Below are 12,204 nucleotides of genomic sequence, written 5' to 3' on the forward strand. Positions count from 1 at the left end.
GCCTATAGTTTCCAGGGTCTTCCTTTTTTTTCTTTTTTTTTTACTTTCTCACAGAAACATTCAGGTTGGAAAAGACCTCAGAATCACCAAGTCCAACTGATAACCCTACTCTACAAAGTTCACCCCTAAACCATATCCCGAAGCATCACATCTAAACACCCTTTGAACACATCCAGGGTTGGTGACTCAACCACCTCCCTTCCAATGCCTGACCACTCCTTCTGTGAAATTTTTTTTTCGTAATGTCCAGTCTAAACCTACCCAGTCACAGCTTAAGGCCATTCCCTCTTGTTCTATCACTGATTACCTGGGAGAAGAGACCAGCATCAGCCACGTCCAGCCCAAGTGCAGGACCTGGCATTTGGCCTTGCTGAAGCTCATCCCATTAACATTGGCATATCGATCCAATCTATCCAAGTCCCTCTGCAGAGCCTCCCTACCCTTGTGCAGATCAACACTGCCACCTAACTTGTTGTCATCTGCAAGCTTGCTGATGACACTCTCTATGTCTTCATCAAGGTCATCAATAAAGAAGTTAAACAGAAGTGGTCCCAACACTGAGCCCTGAGAAACACCACTTGTGACCATCCACCAGCTGGATTTTGAAGATGGAGGCTATGTTTCCCCTTTCCCAGTCAGCAGGAATTTCACCAGACTGCCATGGCCTTTCAAATATGATGGATAGTGGCTTGTCAACTTCATCTGCCACCATGAGCCCTCTTACTTCAGGAGCTGGCAGAGCCTGAGCACTCTGCCACATGAGCTGCAGAGCTGCTGAATTTACTGACTTACCTTTGAGCTGCGAGACAGAATCCTCCCTGCCCACACCAACTGCCTCACCACACCCTGTTCCTCTCACTTTGGGTTGCTGGCACTCCCTGGGGGTGTTTTAATAGCCTGCAGTTGCCCTACACAGATCAGCATATGCCAAGATAGAGACTGAAAATCCACATGACATCATTTGTATGTTTTTCCTGCTGCTGCAAGAGGCATGTGATTGTGCAATTTGCAGTCCCCCATGTTTCAACTTCACCCCACCATACTGACAGGGCTCCAGAAGCACATCTGCCACACATCATCTGCAGGCTAAAACTCCTAACTACAGATTGGCTTCCAGGACATCCTGAGACCTCTCAAATAAGAGCTGGGCATGTTTAAGACTCAAGACCAAACCTCAGCCATTTCTCCACTTGACATTCACGGTGGGTATCTCTGGCTAAACAAAAGCAGGAACATCTGACACACCTGCACTGTCAAAGGAGTTCTTATAGAGGATAGGGTATGTTAATAACAAAACTCAGGGTCGTTAACTTCATTGCTGACATGGCAGACACGTTATTTAGGAGAGGAGGTGAGAGAGAAGATATCAGCTTTTGTATAGACACTTAAAAGAAACACCTAAAAGAATCACATTTTCAGAAATGTTCAGCATCTAGCAAATTCTGTTCTCACTTCTGGACAATCTGAGTATGCTCCATTCCCTCCCCACAGTAAAGCAGGGAGCTGGTTTAGCCGCTAGGCCTGGTAAAGTTCAGTATATCCAGATGCCACATCACACTGTAAAAAGGTCAGTTTTGAAAGTTTTTTGCAACCCCTAGACACTGGAGCCAGCTAGCAACAGTGAGGGGTTTGCTGCAGCAAGAGGAACCCAAAAGGGTCCTAGGAGAGAGTTAATCATCCTCTGAAGCTGTTTCAGAAAAATACCCTGGGGAGGAACTCTGCATGAGCACAAAGAGAAGCATTAAATTTTTATTAGCTTGAGTTCAGGCTGAATAAAGTAGGCCTCCCAAATACATGGTGATAAAACATTTACAATGCATCACCATGTTTTCTTCCTAAACCAGAAAAGCATTTATGCAGCACTAGAAAATTCAGCACTGTTGCATGATGTGGAAGCTCCAGAAGAGGTTTCAACATTTTCTGACCTGTTCTTCTCTTACAGGAATGAAGGAAATACCATCAAAGCAAGAGGTGTGCAAATCTTGGCAGGGGAGGCAACAGATACATGCAAGGCAAAAGAAAGAGCCCTTGTAATGCATTCATCTGCTGCCAGTATCAGGATGTAGCTCATCTTTCCATTGCTTCCCACTCCTCAGCAAAGCGGAGGAAGCGCTATATAAAGAATCAGACACTAACCCAGCTCCTGAGAGCTGCACAGCACATTGGCAGTGCTCCTCTGCCACCTTTATCACAAGCATTCTGCCAGTCTTCATCACTCACAGCAAGTTTTTCCCCACCAAGAAGAAAGAGATGGTCCTTGAGGAACCAAAATTGGGCAATTTGTAAGGATGTTTCTAAATATCAAGGAAATCAAAAAAGGAACCACGACTTTTTCCAATCCTGAACAAGCACATTATCTGTACTGTCATGACCTCAGATCTCCACACACATCAAGAGCTGAGACTCTTGAAGCTCAAATTAATAAAAGAGTATTAAAGGTCACATTCCAACACAGGATTTAAACAAGCAACTATTTTGTTTAATTTCAGAGAGAATATTTAGTCTCTTAGGTGTACACATCTGTTTAATGAGCAGGAAATAATGGTGTGGAGTGTTGTTTGCATGCTCCATGGCTATATGACAACAAATGCCTTGGAGTCAGCAAGGTCTGAAAATGGCATGAACTGCAGATCAATTTAATATAGCTGATCTTGACAGAGAATGGAATCACTGGCTTTTAAGGCAGCTGCCTTGAAGGCTGTTTCTTTGAATGAAGGGGTTTCAGTGGTGTTTTCTGCGCAGGGTTTTAATGGGGAGCTTCCAAGTTCAGTAATAGTTACATGTTCATTGAGGTCTCCTTGGTTGTTACCACAGTCTTCACACTTCAGGGGGGCAAAATGGGTAAATGTCAGCAAAATACAAGCTTTCATGCTCAAAACGTGGTTTATACCAGGATAAAGAAGACTGCACTGATTTTTATGATGAATGAGGCACTCCCTAGCCGTGATTCCTACTAATTTTACCCTTCATAACCACTTAGGTCTACACAAAGGGAAAGTCCAAGAGCTGTAAAATACCTTCTGGATCAAAATGGCTATGGATCCCACTTTGTACAAGTGGACCCAAGTCCTTCATGTGTGCACTTGCCTTCCCCCACCCTTTGCATGTGTAAATACAACTATTAAAATGCATATTAACATTTTTTTTTTCCTCTTGCTTCCCAGTCTCAGGGGACCATCACATGCAGATAAATCAGAAACTCCAAGCTGGACTGTAGTCTTAGACAAAACATACAACACAACAGATCTGCCATGATACAGCAAGTTCCAAGAAGAAGCAGATGTACATTGTGATACTAATTTATTCTAACATTTTTTGAAGGGAAGAGATCAGGAGATATTGATATGTATGACAGGTACTGACTGATCTTTCAAATCTTTGGCATTACCATATGTGCCTGGAAATAACTGTCTGTGCTATTAGTTGCTGTCATTGATGACAACATGTAAATGACTATCTAATCTGCATACACAACTAAATAATTAGATGTTGTATGTAAAAGCAGTTATTTTTAAGTGTGAAATGAGAAAAAAAAATGTAAGCCTTGTCTTCATAGTGTAACATCTCACAAATTAGATACTCTTGAACATAGAGGTACAGGTCTTTGTAACTGTGTGCCACATCTTATGTTAAAAGATGCTATTTTAAAATCACAATCAGTATTTCATGTTATTTATTTTCCCTGAATCAGTAATGCCTGCATCTAGCCATCAGGAAGCTATAGGTGCTGTCCACAAAATGCCTGTCAACTTTTGGACTCATTATCAACAAAACAAGACAGGAAAATACTCCATCCTGCTGAAGGCTTGTCCATTGCGTTCAATGAAGGCTTGATTTATTCTTACAACAGCTGACCCCAGATTCTCTGCCTGAATGAGAGCATTTCCCAGCATTGAGACTGTTTAGAGCCAGAAATTCATGAATTGTTATCATGAGAGAGGGGGATGAGGGGAAAGAAAAGAGGATATAATCTTAAGGGAAAGCAATGGCATCCTTTAGTCATGACAGAGTTTTTTCTGGGTCAGCACAAAGCAGGCTCCAAAAGGCCTCTGGTCTCACTTCAGAGTCTGGAAAGGACTGCAGCCCTCATTTCAGCACAAGCAGCAGGCCAGGCAGTCATGGCTCCATGGAGAGGCTGAGATGTGCCAAAGCTGTAGAGGACAGGATCCCGCAGCAGGGTGGCCTGCTTGCTCCTCCAGAGCCAACAGCAGCTTTCTCAGCAACTCACAGGCAGCTCCTGCCCCTGGGCTGTCAGCAGAGACGCTATGCTGGATCAAGGACTGCTGGTTCACATTATACCAAGAAGAAATTATCCAGAAAGGTCTGCTAAGCCTGGTCACAATGGGATCCAGCTGCAGACAGAGTGCACATCCATCACACCTGGGAAGCTAGGGAGGCCTGGATGAGGCAATGCCATGTCCAACTGGTGAACCACACAGGATATGTCTCCCTCAGCCAGCTCTCCAGGAGATGGAAAGCACATCCTTTGCCATGCAATCATGTAGTAATGATGGTGGTATGTGGCTCAGATGGACAGAAAGGCTGGTCAGCCCTGGAGTACACACCTCTGAGACCTTTGCTTTCTGCCTCTACTACTGATCCATTTTGGCTATGATCATATTCCTCATTTTCCAGAAGATCCTAGTGGGCCCCATCATAAGCCAGATCCACTAACCTTTCCTTTTAACTAATATTACTCACCAGACCAGTGACCATGGGTCCCTGAGGCTTTCCATTACTGTGAAGGATGCCAACTTGATGCCAACCCTTGATGACTGCTGTCATTGCTGTCACTGACACTTCTAGGTCAGCACCACAGCAGCATCTCCCCAGACAGAATGAGAAGGAGTTGGCAAAGAGGGACTAATGCAAGATGCTCTTCACTAATGGAGACAGAAAGCTAAATTCCTATACATAAATTCAGGTCTTCCTACCAAAGAAATATATTGTCCTTTCTCCAGACATGAACATCCTGGACTGAGTCTACAGAAAGAGACTTGTGCTCGTGCAGATCTGCACCGACCGTACCACACAGGCATAACACACATGTCCAGCCCCCACAGAAGGCAAGCAACCACTGTAGGTCATGCTGCCAATGAGCATACCCCCTTTCCCTCTTCCTTGAAACTCCAGAGGAGCAGCTGAGAGCAGAATGTGAGATCTAATTAACTACCTCTCAATTCAGATCTGGTTCAGCAAATGCAAACACAACATCAGGCAATTGGGTTTTCCTCACTGACTTATTTTTTGCATGTCGACAACATGCAAACTAGGTCAGCATTATTCCTACCAAAACATTCACTATGGGTGTTATTTTTAGGAAATCATTGTGGTGAAGGCACATTATGCCCCAATACTGAATCTTGTCCCAGCATGCGGGCAAGTTCCCCCTCCTCCTGGAGGAAGACAAAAGCCAAGGCATTAGCCAGGCTTGCACGCACCCAGCGCATGCAGTGCTTGTGCTTACACCAAGTATGGGCATAATTCTAGCTTCACGCTTTCTATAGGCTGAAGCCAGTTGCTTATGAGAGTGCCCATTGGTCAAGCCCAGCCTCGAGGAATCTATAAGTATCACCCCAGTTGGTGAACACGTTGCCCCCTCATTTACTTTGTCTCTGTGCTTGCTCGAGAGAGTAAGTCTCGAGCTGCAGCCTTTGCCATTGAGCTTATCGTTGTTAGCTTCTGTTATACATGCACGCATACTGGAAGCCTCTGCATTGTTGAAGAAGCCCAGAGGGAGGACCTTCGCTGAGCCTGAGGAGCTCAGCATTGCTACAACCAGTCGTGCCGATCGGAAGAGCCCATCGTGCCACCGGAGGACTGGACCAACCCCCGCGGGTAAGATCTGCCCAGTTGCCGGGGAGAAGGGACTTAATCAATACCGAGTGCCGCTCTCTCAGAGCCGCCGAGTGCCGCTCTGAGCCCTGTGAATTCCAGGGAAAACCAGAGCGTTGTTCGTGCTTGTATTGCACCGGACCCGGGACCACTACGAGAGTCCTGTTGCTCCTTTAACCTCGGTAAAGAGAATCCGCCGCCTAACGCAGCCGCATTCTCTCCCTGAGGCTGTTTGCATCAGCCCCGAGAACCGCCGTGGTTGGGCCGACCCCCGTAGCTTCGCCTGCTTCCGTCGTTCGAGCCCACCTACCGGCCACCGTCGTCCCGCCGTGCCGTGCGAGCCGACTTCTGAGGGCCGATCCCACGGACCGACCCCGACCAGGACCGATCCCTGTTGTCTGAAGGGGATTGAATATTGTCCACGTGCTTTCCACCCACTAGCACTCAGTTCAAAGTATCCGCGTCTAGCAGAGTAAGCGCTGACGCATAGAAAGATTATAATACTGCTGTGTATAGCCAGAAGCCGCCCGCGTCCCGCCGAGTCTCCATCTAGTGGCTAAGCGGCGGAACTGCACCCTTCGTTATATAAATATAGAAAGGGTTTATAGATAGTTCAATTACGTTATAATCATAACACTAAGCCAGTTGTGGAATGTATTTCACGAACGTGCACTAGAACATGTATATAAGTTGGTGATTCATCGGTTATTAATAGTTTGATAATTAATAAAATAATATTTTTCATAATTCATATTTCATATTCATAAATTTAATAACCTCTTCACCACAATATGGCGCAGCGAGCAGGGTGCACAGCTGTGAAATATTTCCATAACTTGGGATACAAAATTACAGCCCCAGACTTGGAATGGGCAAAATTAAATTGTAAAAATATAGATGGCATTTTCGCAAAGCTAAGCGAACCCAGCAGCGAACACGCTGTCCTGATGGCATCTTGTATTATACAGATGCAGGAGGAAATTAAATTCTTTGACCAAAAAGTTTCCCAATTGGAAAGGGAACTGGCAAAGTCAGAGGCACAAAGCCAGAGACTTCATGATTTATTTGAGCTGCACATAAAAGAGACCATGTCTGTTTTCAAGTCTCAATGGCAATCACATGCTACCTATGAAGTAGCCAGGGCACATGACACACGAGAGCCAGGCTCTCCTATTCTGTCTGCTCCAGCTGACAGGCAGAAGCTAGCTGATTTTGATTCAGCAGCTGCTCAGCATCAGTGCATGAGCAATGTTAGCTCACCCACACCAGACAGGTCAGCAGCTACAGCACCAGTGCAGCAAGCCAAGCCAGGCTCCACATCACCGGATGATAACAATGAAGCCACCAGCTTCAACCAGCAACGAATCCCCAAGAAGAAGGTGAGATTCAACTTAGCATCACGAGATGACTCCAAAGCCAGCAGCGGACCGAGTTTCCCACAGCATGGCAGACCAAGGGATAACCAGGGAAACAGAAGCTCCTGCAATAAGGTAGCCAAGCTGAGTCGACAACAGCTTGCACAGCATCCCAGCAACAGAGCTTACTGCGATCCCAGAGACACACAGAGCACCACATCAGACTCAGATTCTGGATGTGAGTCTAGCCCACAGCATCACCGCAAACTGTGGAAGAGCCAAGTTGCTATAGAAGCCAATAAGGCTGAACCCCGCAGCATCCTGAAAGCTAAGCTCCAGGAAAAGACCTCCGAAAGGGAGAGTTCCAGAAGGGACCACAGACCCAGCAAGGAGGGACACCGGCAAAAGGTATACACTGCCAGCCATAAAGTGATACCGCATGGCCAGAGAAGGGAAGAGCAACGCTCTCAAGCATCCTCTTCCACCAACCCAGGCAGATATAAATACTGCACTGGAAAACAACACTCACGAGGTTCCTGCAACCCCAGTAGAGGGAAAGAAAACATGCAGAGTGACAGGGAATGCGCTAATTCACGAGATTCACCTGACTCACTAGATCCATGGTGTTGGGTACTCCTCAAAATGGAATGTCCCGAGGAAGTTGTATTTGGCTTGGAACCAAGGATGAGAAAGAAAGTAGCAAAAACGGTACTCACTAAATTGATAAAAGAAGCAGTGGAAAGAGATTATTCCTCATTTCAATACTGAGGAAGTCCTGTCATAGTGACAGAGCCCATCCTATCAAGGGGGTGGGAAATTGACAAACTCCATAGACACTTTGATAGCTTCAGTGTCATATGGGAATCAAACCCCATCACTCAGTCAAGGGGGTGGTGGGAGATAATTGAGAGTACCAATGTTGGTTTCGGAACAAACATTTGTTCCACACTGCTAAGACAGCTCGCTCTGTTAAGAGTATAGTTTAAAGTTTGTATACTGTTCATATAGTGCTAAGGTATTGTAAGTCACTATGTTTGAAAGTGTAATCTACCAAACAGGTATGATACAGTTTAACCTATATGGGATAAATCTTGTTAAGGGTAATCCATACTCGAGGCTTATACATGCCCATGGGCAAGGGGGTGGTAATGTGGTGAAGGCACATTATGCCCCAATACTGAATCTTGTCCCAGCATGCGGGCAAGTTCCCCCTCCTCCTGGAGGAAGACAAAAGCCAAGGCATTAGCCAGGCTTGCACGCACCCAGCGCATGCAGTGCTTGTGCTTACACCAAGTATGGGCATAATTCTAGCTTCACGCTTTCTATAGGCTGAAGCCAGTTGCTTATGAGAGTGCCCATTGGTCAAGCCCAGCCTCGAGGAATCTATAAGTATCACCCCAGTTGGTGAACACGTTGCCCCCTCATTTACTTTGTCTCTGTGCTTGCTCGAGAGAGTAAGTCTCGAGCTGCAGCCTTTGCCATTGAGCTTATCGTTGTTAGCTTCTGTTATACATGCACGCATACTGGAAGCCTCTGCATTGTTGAAGAAGCCCAGAGGGAGGACCTTCGCTGAGCCTGAGGAGCTCAGCATTGCTACAACCAGTCGTGCCGATCGGAAGAGCCCATCGTGCCACCGGAGGACTGGACCAACCCCCGCGGGTAAGATCTGCCCAGTTGCCGGGGAGAAGGGACTTAATCAATACCGAGTGCCGCTCTCTCAGAGCCGCCGAGTGCCGCTCTGAGCCCTGTGAATTCCAGGGAAAACCAGAGCGTTGTTCGTGCTTGTATTGCACCGGACCCGGGACCACTACGAGAGTCCTGTTGCTCCTTTAACCTCGGTAAAGAGAATCCGCCGCCTAACGCAGCCGCATTCTCTCCCTGAGGCTGTTTGCATCAGCCCCGAGAACCGCCGTGGTTGGGCCGACCCCCGTAGCTTCGCCTGCTTCCGTCGTTCGAGCCCACCTACCGGCCACCGTCGTCCCGCCGTGCCGTGCGAGCCGACTTCTGAGGGCCGATCCCACGGACCGACCCCGACCAGGACCGATCCCTGTTGTCTGAAGGGGATTGAATATTGTCCACGTGCTTTCCACCCACTAGCACTCAGTTCAAAGTATCCGCGTCTAGCAGAGTAAGCGCTGACGCATAGAAAGATTATAATACTGCTGTGTATAGCCAGAAGCCGCCCGCGTCCCGCCGAGTCTCCATCTAGTGGCTAAGCGGCGGAACTGCACCCTTCGTTATATAAATATAGAAAGGGTTTATAGATAGTTCAATTACGTTATAATCATAACACTAAGCCAGTTGTGGAATGTATTTCACGAACGTGCACTAGAACATGTATATAAGTTGGTGATTCATCGGTTATTAATAGTTTGATAATTAATAAAATAATATTTTTCATAATTCATATTTCATATTCATAAATTTAATAACCTCTTCACCACAATCATGTGATTGTCTGAGTTTTATTTATGAGAGCACAGAAAAATCCACTGCATATTTTCTTGTCTGTCTTGCTTGGAATGGTTTGGTTTTTCACTTCTTTGGGTGGGTTACTGAGATCTCAAGCTTTCTTTCAAAAGGCCAAATCAAACTTAATCAAGAGGTCTTGCAAGTTGCATGCCCTGGTGGTCAATAAAACAGCAGTGAGCAAACCAAACCAGACAAGAGCATGAAGACACTACGAAAAGCCAAGACAATGATGCAGGTAACAAGGGATAAGGACATGAAGCAGAAATGTTGTCAGGAGGTTATGGGAAATGGGAATCTAGCAAAGTTTGAAGGATGATAGAAACCATTGAACTTCAATCTTTACAACTGCTGAAAGGACAAACCCAAAATCTCGGTAACTAGACAAAAGTCAGCAGGAGAGCCAAGTTTGGCAATAGAAAACCTGTACAGAGATTCAAATTTATTTTCTGAGACCTTTTCTCAACTCCTTGGTGCAAAAAAACAATTTGAGGCACAAAACTCTGCACCAGCTCCTCACTCAGCAGATTAGTGGTCACAACCCTGACAGATATCCATCACACAACCAAGCCAAGGTGGATCACCTCAAGGGTGAAAGGTTCCCTATGGCCAGTACCTAGCAAGGACTGTGTCCAGGTTTACCTGCTCAGTTTTCATCTGGCTTGTCTGGGGAATCCAGAGTCTTTGCCCAGCGTGTGAGTAAACAGGCAATTCGTGTTCTTTTACTAAACTTGCATGGCCAGCATGAAGTCTGTCTGGTGATAATCCAGACTGCTTCTATAACCAGGATAAAGGCATGGGCAGTGCCCTTCCTCTCAAGCAAATGCAGACATCTAAGATAGCAGCACACCAGTACTGCCTAATTCTCTCTGTCAAGAATGGAAGGAAATCAGAATGAGTAGCTCAGACATCCACATACATGCACTTTAGAGCAGATGAACCACAGCATACATTTCTAAAAGTTAACCAACACAAAAGGTGCCAGAAACTAGCCCCCAGGCCCACAGGTCTGACTTTCCACTCACATGAAAATATTCAGATATATATGAACTGCAAGGGCACAGCATAAGCTAAATGGTTGATGAGTCACCTGCCTTTAGGGAATGCATATCTGGCAATGGCCCCAGCAAAAGCTGCTTGCTAGGGGAAGTCATCCCAGCAGTGAGCCCTGCATGCTTGCTCGCCTCTCCAGGACACCACCACTAGCACAGAGCTCCGGCACAGCTGGGAGACACTGCTAGCTCTTGGCTTCAAAACTGTGCAAGGGTTTTGCTGCTGAGAGGATGAAAGCATGGAGACAGGCTGCTTCTGCCATAGGCAAAAGGGGAGGGTTTGAGCTTGCTGTAAGGGCCTGGTGCTTGCTGACACCTTTTTTGCCTCTGCTCCTGCTCCAGAACTGCTGCCTTCCTGGGGTCCCAGTCACCTCTTTGGCAAGCCACTAACATGTTGTATACACTCAAGTTTAGAAAAGCTGTTTTCATCTGAACTTTGTAACTTATCTCAAGCCTTGAAGGTCTCATCCCAGGTGGCCTGCATTCCCTAAGCTACCTGTTGGTACTGTCTAGGTTACTCCCACCCCATAAAACCATTTTCTGCAAACAGAAACAGCACAAATTAATGGAAAAGGCTAAGTCCTCTTACTTGTGGCATAGCCACTGTGTGTCAGGGCAGTGAGGGAGAACCATATATAGGGATGCTCAGGGGTGTTTTAAGAACATGAAACATATCCTGCAAACTTGCTGGAATGGCCTGGGTGACACAAGCTGGCTGGAGGGTTAGCCAAGTGTCACTGTGTCATCATGTAAAGCTGTGTCATCATCTAAATGACACGAGTCTAACACTGCTCCCAGGAAAACCAGTGGTTTGGCATAAACTTCACAAAGACAGCTTCTTATACCCCAAACTTCCCAATTTTTTTTCCATTCCTCACAGAAGACTTGCCCATGGATCACTTCTGCTACCTATAAGCTGCAACACATCATATGCGATGTTACACAGAATTTGCTGTAGCTATATTCTTCTGAGGATTGGTTCATACAAAAAACAACCATATTTTGTCAGTCACTGACACATGCATTCTCTTATTGCTAAAACCAGCAAACTTGCTGCCTTCAAAAAGAACCGAAGACAGCAATTAGTCACTGCACTCAGTAGTAACAAAAGCTGCTTTCCAGCCATTTCACTTACCCTCCTAAAACTACCCAGCTAGCTGTTGGTGCCAGATTCCCATTTGTCTCAGGAGTGTTTTGTAACAACAGACAATATCTTCTTCTTCACTTATCAGGCTTCCCAAAGGAGGAAGAACTCATGTTACAAAGGAAGGGTCACATAGTCATGTCTTACTAGATCAAGGTACACAGGACTTTCACAAGTCCCTTAGAAATGTCATTATACACAATACCTACAAGGGTTAGGTGCGGCCCAAGGAACACAGTCTGATCTTGGTAACAGAAGAAGTACGAATGAGTGCAGGACAATAGGCACAGGTGGGCAGGTAAACAAAAAGCAGAAGGAGAAGTGTAATGGGAGCCAGGTTATCAGCTGT

General features: G+C 46.0%; 1 protein-coding gene across 3 annotated transcripts in view; it reads right to left on the reverse strand.

Moving 5' to 3' along the window:
* Nucleotides 1–12,204, reverse strand: part of LOC137452072 (uncharacterized) — a 58,202-nt gene that overhangs the window by 32,589 nt on the left and 13,409 nt on the right. The window lies entirely within an intron of this gene.

This window comes from Melanerpes formicivorus, unplaced genomic scaffold (assembly GCF_026170545.1).
Source record: "Melanerpes formicivorus ecotype bairdi unplaced genomic scaffold, bMelFor1.0.p_v2 SCAF_48, whole genome shotgun sequence".
Lineage (NCBI taxonomy): Eukaryota > Metazoa > Chordata > Aves > Piciformes > Picidae > Melanerpes > Melanerpes formicivorus.